Below are 14,480 nucleotides of genomic sequence, written 5' to 3' on the forward strand. Positions count from 1 at the left end.
CGTTGGCTCTTGTTTTTTTATACACGATCTCTGTTTTTAATTGGTGCATTTAGACCACTGATGTTTTAAGTGAATATTGAGATAATCAAATTAATATTTACCATATTTGTTACTGTTTTCTATTCGTTGTCCTTGTTTTTTGTTTCCTTTTTTGTCTTCCACTCTTCTCCTGTCTTTTGTGGTTTTAACTGAGTATTTCATATGTCCATTCTCGGAGCATACCAGTTTTTTAAAACATTTTTTTAGTGGTTACTCTAGAGATTACCATATATATTTACAACTAATCCAAGTCAGCTTCCGAATAACACTGTACCACTGCATGGGTAATGTAAGTACTTTATAATAGGGTATTCTCAATCCCTCTCTCACATTCCTTCTAATATTAGTCATTTACTTCACTTCTCCATAATCTATAATCAGCAAATACATTGTTTCTATTACTATTTTGAGCAAACTGCTATCTGTTAGATTAAGAACAAGAAAAATAAAAGATTTAATTTATTTTTATTCCTTCTCCAATGTTCTTCCTTTCTTCATGTACACATGAGTTTTTGAACTATATAATTTTTCTTTTCTCTAGAAACATTTTTAATCAAAAATGGGTTTGGGGGGGGGACCGGGGTTCTGAAGAACTTTTAAGAAGGTAGGTCTACTGGCAACAAATTTCTAATTCCCAACTACCACTGACCAACCAACCATTCACTGAGCATATTACTTAACTTAGCTCTTTCCTTGGCTTCCACAAATGTCAAATCATCTTTAAGCATTCTTTCTGCTCTAAAAATTTAAGCAAAATTTTATACATTAAGTCAAATAACTTACTCGCTAGGGTGAATATTAATAGGAAACATAGAGAAAGCTTTGTTTTAAAAAGATCTTTTTAAAATACAAATAATCACTCCCTCAAATAGTCATTCCTGAAATCTTGCTTCTCAGATACAAGCTTCTCTTAAAGTGAAATTCATTTAAATGTCTCTGTTTTTTTTTGTATCAGCGAGTACAGAAAATCTAAAATGTAAAGGTCAATAAACGGCAGACTTTAGGGAAAGATTAAATGTTTGTCTTAAAATAAACAAGAAGTTGGAACATTTCTAATATTTTCATTGTGCTTTAGTGGATATCAAATATATTTGGACCCAAAATTCACTCAGGAGCATAGATATTAGATACAAAGGCTTTTGAAGGAAAAAGCTGATGTGACAAAAGGGAAGGGAAAGGAAATAAATTGCAATTGGACAAATTAACACAGTAAGGCAATATTGTTAGTCTCAGGCATTGGGGATTTAGCATTCAAAGCTCAGCTTGTTCCTTAATGATCGTAAGGTCCACATCATGTAATAGATTTTGCTAAAACATTTATTTTCAGAATCCTATGCCCCAAGCAGCTGGTGCATATTCCCAGCATCCAAATTCCATGGCAGCTTCCTCCGTCCTTGATCTGATGCTATGGACGTGAGCAATTCTCTGACGTACTATGCTGCATTTCATAATTGTATACTACAATGGTAATTAATAATTAGGGATTCGTGAAGGTCCCTAGAAGGTCTCAAAACTCATAAAGGTTTATTATATTTTTAAAAATTTTAAAAATTTTAAAAACAATAACACAAAATTCCATAGTCGGTTAGATGCAATGTTAGCTAAGACTTCCCATTGCAAGTGACAGAAACTCACTCAACTCGAACTGGCATCAGCAAAGGGTTTTGGTCTGCTGTTGAAAAGTCTCAGGATGCTTTTCAGGCAGGACTCAACCCAGGGGCCCGAATGGTGTCATCAGAATTCAGCTTCTTTCTTTCTCAGCTCTGCCCTCACTGTGTTGGTTTCATTCTCCTTCTCCACTGGACAGCCCTCTAGGCTCTGATCCTTCCGGGCTGTGTTCAGGCAGAGAAGACAGCGCCTGCCCTAATGCCTCCGGAGTGAGTCCCCGGATTCACACTGACTGAATCCGTCTGGATCACTGCCCACTCCTGATTCAGTCAGGCCTCGATCATGTGTTCCACCTCTGAACAGAGAAAGGTGTCCACCAAGCCACAACCCCCGTGGACTGAGTCACGGAGCAATGAATGGTTCGCCAAGGAAAATTCAGGGCATTCTGACCCAGAGGAAGAGCAAATGCACGATGGGTGATCCAAACAGTACGTGTGGCCCACAGGTGTTTAAGATGAAGCTGAAGTAATCTGTGGTTTCTATGTGTGAGAGATTTTGGACTCTAAGCAACTACAGTTTTGGTATCCAACACTCCCTGTTTCAAAGCGAGGGAAGGTCTCGTGCTCTGACGAAGGCAAGTGTTCCAGGAAGCGTGGCGGTGTGGCTGCTCCACAGCTTCCCCAAGACAAGCACCCCAATGTCCCTTAGTACCGTTGCCACTCTCTGTTCAGAAATGTTACCGTTAATGTAATTGCCAGACAAATGCTGCTGCCAGTCCAGCATTCTGTGTCTGAATTGAGACCGTGTCTTTCACTGAGCCAGCCTCTAGTACTTCCCATTTTATTCATTCGTGTGTTTATTCTTCTATCACCACCAAGACCCAGGAGTGCCCATGTTTATCACATGTCCGTTTTTGTGCTTTATAAGCACATCTTAGATAAACGGTCAAATACGTTTCAGGGAAAAAACTTATTTTATGTTATTTGAACTTCTGAACTAGCATCGGACTGTGTATAAGAACCACACTGTACTTTAAATGTCCCTGCCTCGACCAGGGAAACCTAACCTGGGCATGCGCATTTTTTCCAAGAGTCCAGTTGTAGCTCAAAGGTGTCAATGGTCAAACTGTGAAGATGCACAGGCCTAAGTCCATGACCCACAGAGCACCATTTTGCCTGTCTCTCTGGAAAGGCCACGGGGCATAACAGTGACATGCAAGGGCTGTAGAGACAGACTTGGAGTTAAGCTGGCTCTACCCTGTGACCTTAGGCAAGTTTCACAGTTTCTCTGTGCCTCGTTCCTCTCATCTGTAACATGGGGTACGATCACTCCTACCTCAAAGAACTGTGGTAAGAAAGGTGGGATAATTCATGTCAAGTATTTAAATCAGTAACTGATGTGTATTAAGTGTTAGATAATTATTAATATAACAATATATACTTGGCTTTCATGTTTGTCTTCCTTGAATTTTCAAACCCTGTTTGTTATAGTATAACTAATACACAGTTCACCCAACCTCATTGTCAATCATCCACCATATGTATTTACATAATGAGGATTTATGCGCCCGGAATTTAAGACTAAAAATTAACAAATAAAACATATTTTATTTAATCACATGTGTGTTGAAGCTGTTATTAAATATTTCACTAATATCAACCCATTTAATCCTCATAATAATTCTGTGAGGTAGGCTCTATTAACATACTAACATTATAATTATCTGAACTTTATAGATAAGGAAACTGAGACTCAGAGAAGCTGAGTCGCTTGCCTATGCTTACACAGCTAGCAAACATTAGATTTAGGATTTGAACCCCGAGGGTCTGATTCCAGAGCCCAGGCCCTCAACCACTTTGCCATTTGTTTTTCATCTTTGCCGTTCAGTTGACAGAGAAGAAAATATTAAAAGAGAAAAAAATAATTATCAACTTCTCACATTTGTTAAGCACCTACTGCGCTGGGGCTTTCACTGACTTATTTCAATACTTTAATCACCATTAACATTTTTACGAACAATAATTAAAAGATTTTTATAGATCGTCTACATTTTTAAAAACAATTTTATAAATTGTTTGATTTACTACTCTACCAGCCCCATGAAGTAGATGCTATTATTATTATTATCGTTTTACAAATGAAGAAAGTAAAGCTTTAAAAGGTTAATAAAAAATTTTTTTTGACAAAAAATAAAATGTTAAGTAATTTGCTCAAAGTCATGTAGATAGTAAGTTGTGAAGCTGGGCTTCAAAGCCAGGTTGTCTGGCTCTAAAATGCTTGTGATAACCACAATCTCTCCTATCTCCCCAATGCTGTGGGGTAAGTATTACGATGCTATTATTACTAAATCACATGAACATTTATTCAGAATCCATTTGGAGGATACTGACCACTGACACTATTATCTACCACCTTGAAGATGGGAAAATAAAGCCACAGAGACTAAATAGATACGAGGCTACCCCAATGAAGCATCATTCCAGCCAACTGCAAGCTAATGTGTGGAGCGAATGAGTGTTTCCTTTGGAATTTCCAAACTCTCTTTCAAACACTCTTCTCTGATTCCCTATGGTGCTATTAGAAAATAATATATTCTCTCAAAATTATTATGGCTCAATTAAGAACTCAAAATGAGTTAGAGAGGATATGATGAAATATAAATGTAGAGTTCTAAGAATGCTAATGCCGTCAGTAGACAGTTCAAAGGCAGGACATTTCAATTAAATAAGAATTTCTAACACTCTGAGATGTAGCCAAGGACAAGAACTCCTGCTACTCAGGGCAGAAAAGTGAGAAACTAGAAAGTAAGAGAACCTTCAGATTCAGAAATTAAGGAATATAGAAAACATTTTAAGAGCAGACAACACAGGGCATCTGATCTAATGGTAATAAAGGTAAAAAACGGTTTCATTTGTAGAATTTCTGATTACCAATTCTAGAGATATTAAGATTCAGAAAACTCTTAGGTGAGCAGGCCTGACCTAAAACTGAAAAAAATGGCTAATGGCTAATAGCAAACACCATGTAGTTCACATATTATGTGAATTCTCACGACTGCCTTGCTAAGTAGCTATTACTAATTTGTCTTATTGATAAGGAAAAGGGCTGAAAGAGTATTTAAGTCTCCCTGATAGGACAGAATTTACACTTAGTTTTGATTCCAAAAAACAAAATTTATTTATTTTTTTATCATGCTGCCCCCCCCCACCCCTCCCTGGAGCCAAGAAAGAGCATACCTCTCCCAGGATCTCAATATTCACTCAAATCACGGTATTCAAAAGTGAACTACCACATACCAGAGTGGCAGAAGGAGCCACTCAATGCAGAGGAGACTGGGCCAACCTAACCCAAGAGTATGTGCCAGTAATTTGCACAAGGCATCATATCCCTACACAAGAGCCCTTCTGATCGGCCCATTGGCTGTGCTAGGCTGTACTGATTTCTGGAACACTGACCCCTACCCAAGTGATCTTAATGGTAAGATTCTTGAACACTGATGGGGACACACTTTTCAACGACCTCTATGACATCGACATCTTTGGCTTCCTTTTCTCTGGTATTGACAAGTGTGATTATTTTGTTCTATTGAAGGTGTGAGTTCCAAGATTTGAGTTTGGGTTTAGGAGTAAAGAGAGTATGTTGCCCAGATTTGAATTTTCATGAGTCTTCAGGCCAAAGGACCATGATAATGTCACTGCAAATAAGCACCTCATTACAAGGTCCTCACTGGCTGGTTTTATTTTGAAACAAACAAAAGAATTCTAATCTCTTAGAAGTATATGCTGAAATAGTTGCAGATAAAATCATATGATGCTGACAATCTGCTTCAAAATAACATTGCAGAAGGGGACAATGGGCCATGAGTTGATACTAGTTAGAACTGGATGATGGGTACTTTGGGGTTCATTATATCACTCTCTCTACTTGTGTATATGTTTGAATTTTCTATAATAAAAACATCTTATATGCATTCTTGCTGCTAAGTTTTCATTTATAATGTTCTGTCAATCTGCACTTCCTCTCCTCTTTCTGAAAATTCGAGTCCCATCTTCTCTGGTCATTCCTCCATCTACTCTAGCCCACGAGGTTCTCACTCTCTTCAAAAAGTCATCATTCCTTTAAAGCACATATTAGAATAAAAATTGAAATGAATATGTTAATTATTCATGTCAATAAGTTAGGGAAAAAATTCTGGAAAATTCGAAACCCAAATAGAATAGAAAGAAGGTAATAAAAAGATGAAAACAATAACATAGAAAACAAACATACACTACAAAAGATTAAGTGATAAGTTGGTTCTTTAAATTGATAACCCATGGCCTATTGCGACAATAAAATTTAGGTCATATGGACAACTTTCTAGAAAATACACAATTTACCGCAATTGACATAAAAATAAAAAAAGATCCAGAGAGTCTTGTCTCATATGGGCAGTGAGTGAAATTTCAAAACATAATTTAAGATAATGATACAAAATAAAACCTGTAATTTAAAACTTGTCCACAAAGAGAATCCCAAGCCCAGATTCCTTCACCAGTGAACTCTATGAAACATCTGTGGCAAAAATAATGTCAATCCCAAAATTCTTCCAGGGAACAGAAAAAGAAGGAATATGCCTTGCATTGTTTTATGAGCTAGCATAACCTTGATACCAAAGCCTGTCAAATATATAATTAAGAAAGTAAAATTATAGACTAATCATATTTATCAATATAAATACAAAATTCCTAAACACAATATTTGTAAATTGAAAAGAGAAATATATAAAAAGAATAGTATATTACAACCAAGTTGAGTTTATTCCAAAAATGGAAAGTAAATCAATCACTGTAATTTACCACATTAACAGAAAAGATGGTAAATATGAATATGTCAACAGAAGTATAAAAATATTTGCTAGATTTCAACACAGATTCATGATTTTAAAAAACTCTTAACATAGTTGAAATAAGAGCAAAAAAACTTTAGTCTGATAAATGATGTCTATAATAAACCTCAGCAAGCATTATGCCTAATGATAAAAAGCTGGAAATTTCCTCTTTGAGATCAGGTACAAAGCAGGATTCCCATTAACACCACTCCTATTCAACATTTTACTGGAGTTTCCAGACAGTGAAGTAAGGCAAAGAAAAAATATTTTTTTAAATATATGTATGTACATATATACAAGGCTTAGAAAAAATAAACTAAAAAAAAAGAAAAAAACTAAAGATATGTAAATTCTAAGTGATTAACAAATAATGTAATTATACACGTAAAAATCCAAAAGAATCTACAAATAAATTATTAAAATTATTGCGTTTAGCAGGATTGCCGGAAAAAGGTCATATTATAAAAATCGATTCTATTTTCTCTATATTAGCATCAAACAGAAAATTAAATTTAATGAGATACAATTTACAATATCTCTAAAAAATCAAATCTGTAGAAATAAATCTAACAATATATATGTAAGATACAAAAATTTATAAAATGGTATAGGAAATTCTAAATTAATGGACAAAAATGTTCATCGTAAACTCAATATAGCGAAGGTATTAATTTTCCCTCACACAATTCTATAGACCAGATTAACCCTCAAAATCCCCAAAGAGTGTGTGTGTGTGTGTGTTTGTTTAACTTGATAGGCTAATTATAAAATTCATATGAAAATGAAAGGTCCAGGAACAACTAATTACACTCTTAAAGAAGACAGATTTGGAGTAGTTCCTCTATTGGATATCAAGACTTATTATAAAAGTTACAGCAATTAACACACTGCGGTACTGATGCAAGAATGAATTGATAGCCCACTGAAAAAGAATACAGAGCTCAGAATCAAACCCATGTATATCTGGACATTTTAGGAAAGATGATAGTGTTTTCAATAAATGGATTTGGGGGAAATTATCTAGCTGCACAGTGGGATGCTACACAGCAGCTGAACTGAACGAACTACAGCTACATGCAAGGAAATCATATCGAGTACAGAAGCCAGACACAAATGAACATACTGTAGGGATGCTATTCAAATGTAGCTCAATAAACAGATAAAACTGGACAGTGTTTAGGGCCATGTGCTGATGTGGTAAAATAACAAAAGCTAAAATAATTTTTTCATAAAAACTAGATATGGTCCCCTTTGGTGAGAGTTAAAATGTAGTGACCAGAACAGGACTTGAAGGGGACATATGGAGTGCGGGCAATATTTTATTTGTCAAAAAAGGTCAAACTGGGCAGTAGTTATATCAAGGTTCTTTGTGATAAATCATTGAGCTGTATATATTTTTTCCATTTTCCTGCATATGTTATAATTCACAATAGAAAGGTTAAAAAGAGAAGTATTCTCTGCTCATGCCCTTGCTGGTGGCAGCAGGAATGGCCTCGACCTACACAGAGACACCAGTGAGCTTGCAGACCTGCCAGTGCAGAAAAATTCTCCACCAGCAACATCACTGGTGACAAGGACCACATGTCCAACTAGAGCACGGCCAAGGTTGACAAGGTCATTGGCAGGTTCAGCAGCCAGTTTAAAACCTCTGCTATCTGCAAGGCCGTTCACAGGGCATGTGACTCGGATGATTCCATTCTCCAGCTGGGCAAGGTGGATGGCATCATCTCAAAGAACTTCCGACCAGAGCCATGGATGTGGAATGTTTGTCGTAAATACATGTAAATACGACAATAACAAAACAGATGTGGAAGCTACTACACAGGAAAAACAAACAAAAAGATTTGATGAACAGACAAAGAAACATGACTTTGAGATGTCATGCCTACACAAGCAAGAGAACGGTATCGTTGAGAGAAATGAGAGAAATATAGGAGAAGAAACTGAGTTTTATACATTCCGTATCAGGTGGCGCCCCAGTTGGAGACCGATGGCAGGATGGAGAGAACTGAAGAGAGTTTAACCAGGTATAAATGAAGGCACAAGGGTATTATGGGTTGTTAAGGCAACTAACAAAGGGGGGTGGAACACCCCAACTTGCAAAACAGAAAGCTGTTACCACCGTAGGCCTGGAAGTTCCAGAAGAGAAAGCAGTTCTCAGCACTCAGCAAGAGCTGTGGCTACAGAAGAGGGCCGCCCTACAGCTGGGGCTTTGCGCAGAAGGACGAAGCCACCGGGCTGGAGGGACCCAAGGGAATTAACACCCTAACCCCCTCCCTTCCACCCTCTGATCTCTTGCTAGTGCCTCCCAGTGCTAATTATGTTAGACACTGTGCTAAGTTCTTTCCACATAATACCAAATGTAATCCTCAGAACAATCCTATGAAACAGGTACTAGTCTAGCATCAATCCAATTTGACAGATGAGGAAATTAAGGTGCAGAGAAGTTAGATAACTTTCCCAAGGTTTAGGCACATGGAGGAAAAGTAACTTGCCTAAGGTTGCACAGCTAGTAAATGGGACAGGCAAAATTTAAATCCAAGGAATTTAGCTTCTCAGCCTATGCTCTCAACAACTCTACTATACCACATCGCAACATAAGAAATACTGTAACATAAGAAAAGGTACAGGCTTGGGAATGAGATTATTTTGGAACAGTAAAATAGGTCTGCTAAAGGTAAACTGTCTGACATCCATCCTCTTATAGATGGGCAGCGAGTGCAATTGCAAAAACATAGCTTAAGGATGATGCTGATGCTGATACTGATGCTGATGATGTAACATGATGACTGATGCTGATGGTGATGATGACGATGACGACGATGACAACAGTTTCTAGAATCCCTGTAAGCAGACAGAAGACAAGACTCACGGTGTCCACTGTGAAGGGCTGAGGTAATTATCAAGAAAAAGAGAGAAGGAAAAGTACTGACTAAGCAAATACCAGGAAGAGTCTATGATGGGCTGATCATGTGGTGCTTCATTAAGAGAAACTGGCTAAGGATACAGAAACGAGGACTTCGATTGATAAAAATAGACATAGTGAGAAAAGAGAACTTTTTCAATTAGATTGGCTTCAAGAATATCTCCTTCATTTATTTACATATTCCTTCAATCATTCTATAAATTCTGACTAAATTTTACGATGGATCAGGCTCTACACTAACCTTACGGATACAAAGACAAACAGAATGCACACAATCTCTACCTTATAGGAACCTAACGTGCAGAATACAAATAAGCAAATAAATAATATAAAGAATGAGTGCTATTTTTTAATATAGCTAGCATTCAGTGCGTGCTTACTTTGTGAAAGTCACTATTCTAAGTATATTACTTGATTCTCACAGTGACTTTTGTGAGGTAAATACTATTATTATTCCAATTTTCCAGATAAGAAAACTGATATATATTCTGGACTCAAATCCATTATCAGTTGTGGCTTTCCTCATCATTTTCTTAACAGTGTATTTTCAAGATCAGAAGTTTTTAAATTTTGATGAAGTAAAATTTATCAATTTTTTCCTTTATAGTTTGTGTTTTTCATGTTCTAGTCAAGAAGATTTTGCCTAACCCAATGGCACAGTAATGTTCTTATATGTTTTCTTAAAGAAATGTCATAGTTTTGGCTCTTACATATAGATCTATGATACGTCTTTAGCTGATTTTTATATATGGAAGCACAAGGCGTCTGGATTAGAGAAGAGGCCATTTATTACTGAGAGAGCTTCTTATCACCCATTCTCATGCCCAGTTCTCCCCAGGGCCACACAGTGAGGGCCTGCAGATGCAGGGTTCAAAGCACAGTGAGGACTCCAAACTATGAAACTCAGAGCTCATAAAAGGACCAAGGGCAATCTACCCATTCTCTCCTCCAGAGAATGGGAGAGCTTTTCCCCTGGAAGGTGAACAAATCATCTCTGGGGAAGACATGATGAGTTTCCTTTGGTTTTTCCTCTTTCACCTCCCAGCTTTCGCCCAAGGGTGGCCCGAGTGAGGAACTGCAGCAAGGCACAGGCAACAGAGAAGTCCAGGAGAGACTCTGTCTTACTGTCCTGCGGACTGGGGAAAGGGGCACCTGAGAACCAGAAGGTGTGGGCGAAATATTTTTTTTTTCTTCCATTTTTCTTTTCCAACTTCGTCCCAAGGTTAGCGTCAGTCATGGAGCTGCACGGCAGTGGCGGTGGCAAAAAAAGCATTGAAAACCTCACACAATAACCTATCATTGCAAACACAGGAATCGAGGGGAGAGGCCTTGTCATCTAAAGTCTGCAGGGGAACCCGTCATTTTTTTCTCCCTTTTTCTTACTGTGTGGCCCCATGGATGGCCCCAGTCATGTAGAACTGCATGGCAGTACAATGGTAAAAATTTTAACAGAAACCTGTCTTTAAGGCCATAAGAGCCAAAGAGTGTGAGAGGAATCTCAGAAAGCAGAAAGATAAAGAGATCCCGAATTCTCTGCATGAACTGACCCATTCCTTGGCTCATCCCCTGATCTGCACATGCTTCAAACTGAACTGACCCGAAACAGCACTGCAAAGGCTTTGAAAACTGAACTGACACAGTAACACCAAACTTGCAGTCTGAATATAGCCAAGTTGACTGCCCACTAAAACAAAAAAAATAACAAAAATCAACATTCTCCAGAAAATCTGAACAGGACTGCGAGACTCACAACATAATATTCAAAATGTCCAGGATATAATCCAAAGTTATTCAACATACAAAGAATTGGGAAACTGTGACCAATTCTCAAGAGAAAAGAAAATCGAGACGTGCCAACCCCCAAATGACCGATATTTTGGGAATATCAAAGACTTTAAAGTAGCCATTATATCCATAATTCATGAAGGTAAACGCTCCTTAAGTGAATGGAAATACCTAAATTCAAATGGAAATTTTAAGACTGAAAAGTATAATATTTGAAATTTAAAAGTCACTGGATGGCTTGATAGCAGAATGCAGATAATGACAAAGGAAAGAGCCAGTGAAATTGAAGACTGGATTAAAAACAGGTTATAAAAGTTATTCAATCTGAAGAAAGGGTGAGAGTGGGGAGAACAGAGCATTATCCGAAAAGCTAACATTTGTCTCATTGGAGTCCCAGAAGGACAAGAGCAATAATTTAGTATAAAAGGAATATTTGAAGAAATAATAGCTAAAACTCTCCTAATTTGGTGAAAGACATAAGCGTACAGATTCAAGAAGCTCAGCGAACCCCAAGCAGGATAAATGCAAAGAAAATCATGACAGACACGTCAAAATCAAACTTCAGAACACCAAAACTTTTTTCTGAAATCCTGACAGCAGCCAGGGGAGACAAAATGACACATTACATATAGGGGAACAATTATTTGAGTGACTGCTGATTTCTCATCAGAAACCATGGCGATCAAAAGATGGTGCGATAACATTTTTAAAAGTTGAAAGAAAAGAACTGTCAACTCAGAATTCTATATTTGGTGAAAAAGTCCTTCAGGAATGACAGTAAAATAAAGACAATCTCTCATAAAATAAAAAAAAAAAATTAACAGAATTTGTCACCAGCAGCCCTGCTCTAAGAGAAGTGATAAAAGAAGTTCTTCGGGCTGAAAGGAAATTATACCACAGGGACACCTGGAACTCTAGGAATGAAGAAGTGAAACAACGAATGGTAAATATCTGGGTAAATATAATAGGCTCTTTTTCTCTTTTATTAAAACATGCGACTGTTGAGAATAAAAATTACAACATTCTGTAGCGAGATTTTCAATATATATAGATGTAATACTTAAGACAACTATGATATAAAGGTAGAGGGTAAATTAACCTGTGTGGTTTGAGGCGTGAAAGGAAGGGCTGGGGAAGACCAGGAGAAACAGGACATAGGAGGGTGCAGAGACTTTGACAACATGTTTTCATGAAACCTACATGCAGTTAAATCCTTTCCGCAAAAATCTGACATAACTCATAAATGTGTTGATGTGAGGGAAAATGTATTTAAATTATTTTGATAAAGAGATCACTTTTTCCTACATTGCTGTTTTATTTCTCCCTTATTAACTTCAAATAATGTGTTAATATATGTACTATACTTTGATGTATACTTTTTAAAAACTGAGAAATAGATTACTAAATGTATCTCACAAGCTTAATTATTAAAAGCCATCAAGATTAAAATAATGTAGGAACTAATAGAATTAGTTTATACATTTTTAGAATGACTTAAACAAAGAATAAATCTATATGGTTTTTCTCATTATTCAATTCATAATAGTAAAATGTAATAAATACATGTTGTTTATAAACTAGAGGATGTTAAAAGGCGATGTATTCCTTTAATAAGTATGTCCAGGTGTGAACTGAACTTTGGTTTTCAGCTTTTGGAAATAAGTAAATAAGAGTCACATATAAAAATTCTGTAATAGTTCTAATCAGTTTTTTTGAAATCATAATAAAAATTTTTTCCTATATACTTAATGAAAAATAAAAGTATATGCTGTTAAAAATTGACTTGTGCTGAATGTGGTTCCATAGTGTAGCACTTCGCATGTCAGCATTACATGTAGAAGGTTCTGGGTTTGTGCCCCAGTGGAGCCACAGTCCACAGTTTACAGCCATGCCACCCTGAACAAGCCTGATGCCTGATCTCAGCTGCTAAGCAGGGTCAGGCCCTGTTATTACTTGGATGGGAGACCACCTAGGAAGATGAGGTGCTGTAGGCATAAATAATAATAATAAATAAATAAAAATTGGTAAGTGCAGGACCAGACAGGTTAATGAACAGCAACATTATATGACTTATCACAACCAAGGCTCATTTCGAACTAAGCCACATTGTGGCTGGCAGAACACAACGTGCTCCTCATAATCGCTCTGGGGCCCAGGTGGACAGAGCAATGACCTTCTGTGCCAGAGGGAAAAGAGAGCTCTGGAGGCTTTCACATGGGTGAAGATGGCACTTTACTTCCGTTCATAACTCACCGACCAGAAACAGTCACACGCCTTACACAACACCAAGAGTGCCATAAAACGCACTCTAACTCTGTGCCTGGAAGCGGGGGAGACGGGAAATATTTAGTGAATGTATCATTGATTCTTCACAGTATGTTTTAACCTTTATCGAATAGTAGGTATATCAAATCTGAAATAAAAGTATGCATGACTTTTTTTTTGTATGTTTTTCCAGTATAATGTGAAAAATATGAGTCTCTTTAACTCATTTTATATTGAAAATAATCAGTGTCACTAACCTCTACTACTTCAGCTCTTCAAAGTAGCTTTTCTTTCCAGATAATGACACAGTCTATGGATAAGTATTGAGAATGGCTGAAGAAAATTGTTTATGTTTAACCATGTGGGAAAAAATCGAGGGTTCAATATTTTCTTAATGCCGGCTTTGCTTTGCTCTCACCAGACCCTCCCTCAATAACAATGCACTTCTTAACCACAGAGGATGGAAGAGACGTGATTATTAAAGGAAATTTACTACCACTCACACTCACACAGTACATCTGATTTCAGAATATCACAACAAATATCCATTTACCATACTTCTAACAGCCATACTTCACTCTTACCTGGGATATATATGTAAGACAGGAAAAAGACAAGAAGCCTGAGAAGGGTTTATGGTGCCTTGACTGATTGTTAAAGAAAGCTTCCCCCCAAACACATTGACTTGTCCCTTTGTTTATCATCCTGGAGGGTTTTATACCCTGAGTGAGGGATATACCTTTATTTTGTAGAATGAGAAAATAACTATTGTAAATACAGAAGAAAAGAACCTACATGATGCTAGGAAATAGTACCTATAAGGGACCTATAAATTAATTTACTTAGAGGAGTAAGTAGGCACCTGCACCTTGGACCATGCCACACAGTAAGAATGTGAAGTCGATGTGAGCTTTAATTCTTGCTCTATATAATGGTCAGAAATATTTGCCATAGAGTACGAATAATGAAATTGCTCACAGCAGAGGC

This window comes from Rousettus aegyptiacus, unplaced genomic scaffold (genome assembly GCF_014176215.1).
Source record: "Rousettus aegyptiacus isolate mRouAeg1 unplaced genomic scaffold, mRouAeg1.p scaffold_m13_p_13, whole genome shotgun sequence".
NCBI lineage: Eukaryota > Metazoa > Chordata > Mammalia > Chiroptera > Pteropodidae > Rousettus > Rousettus aegyptiacus.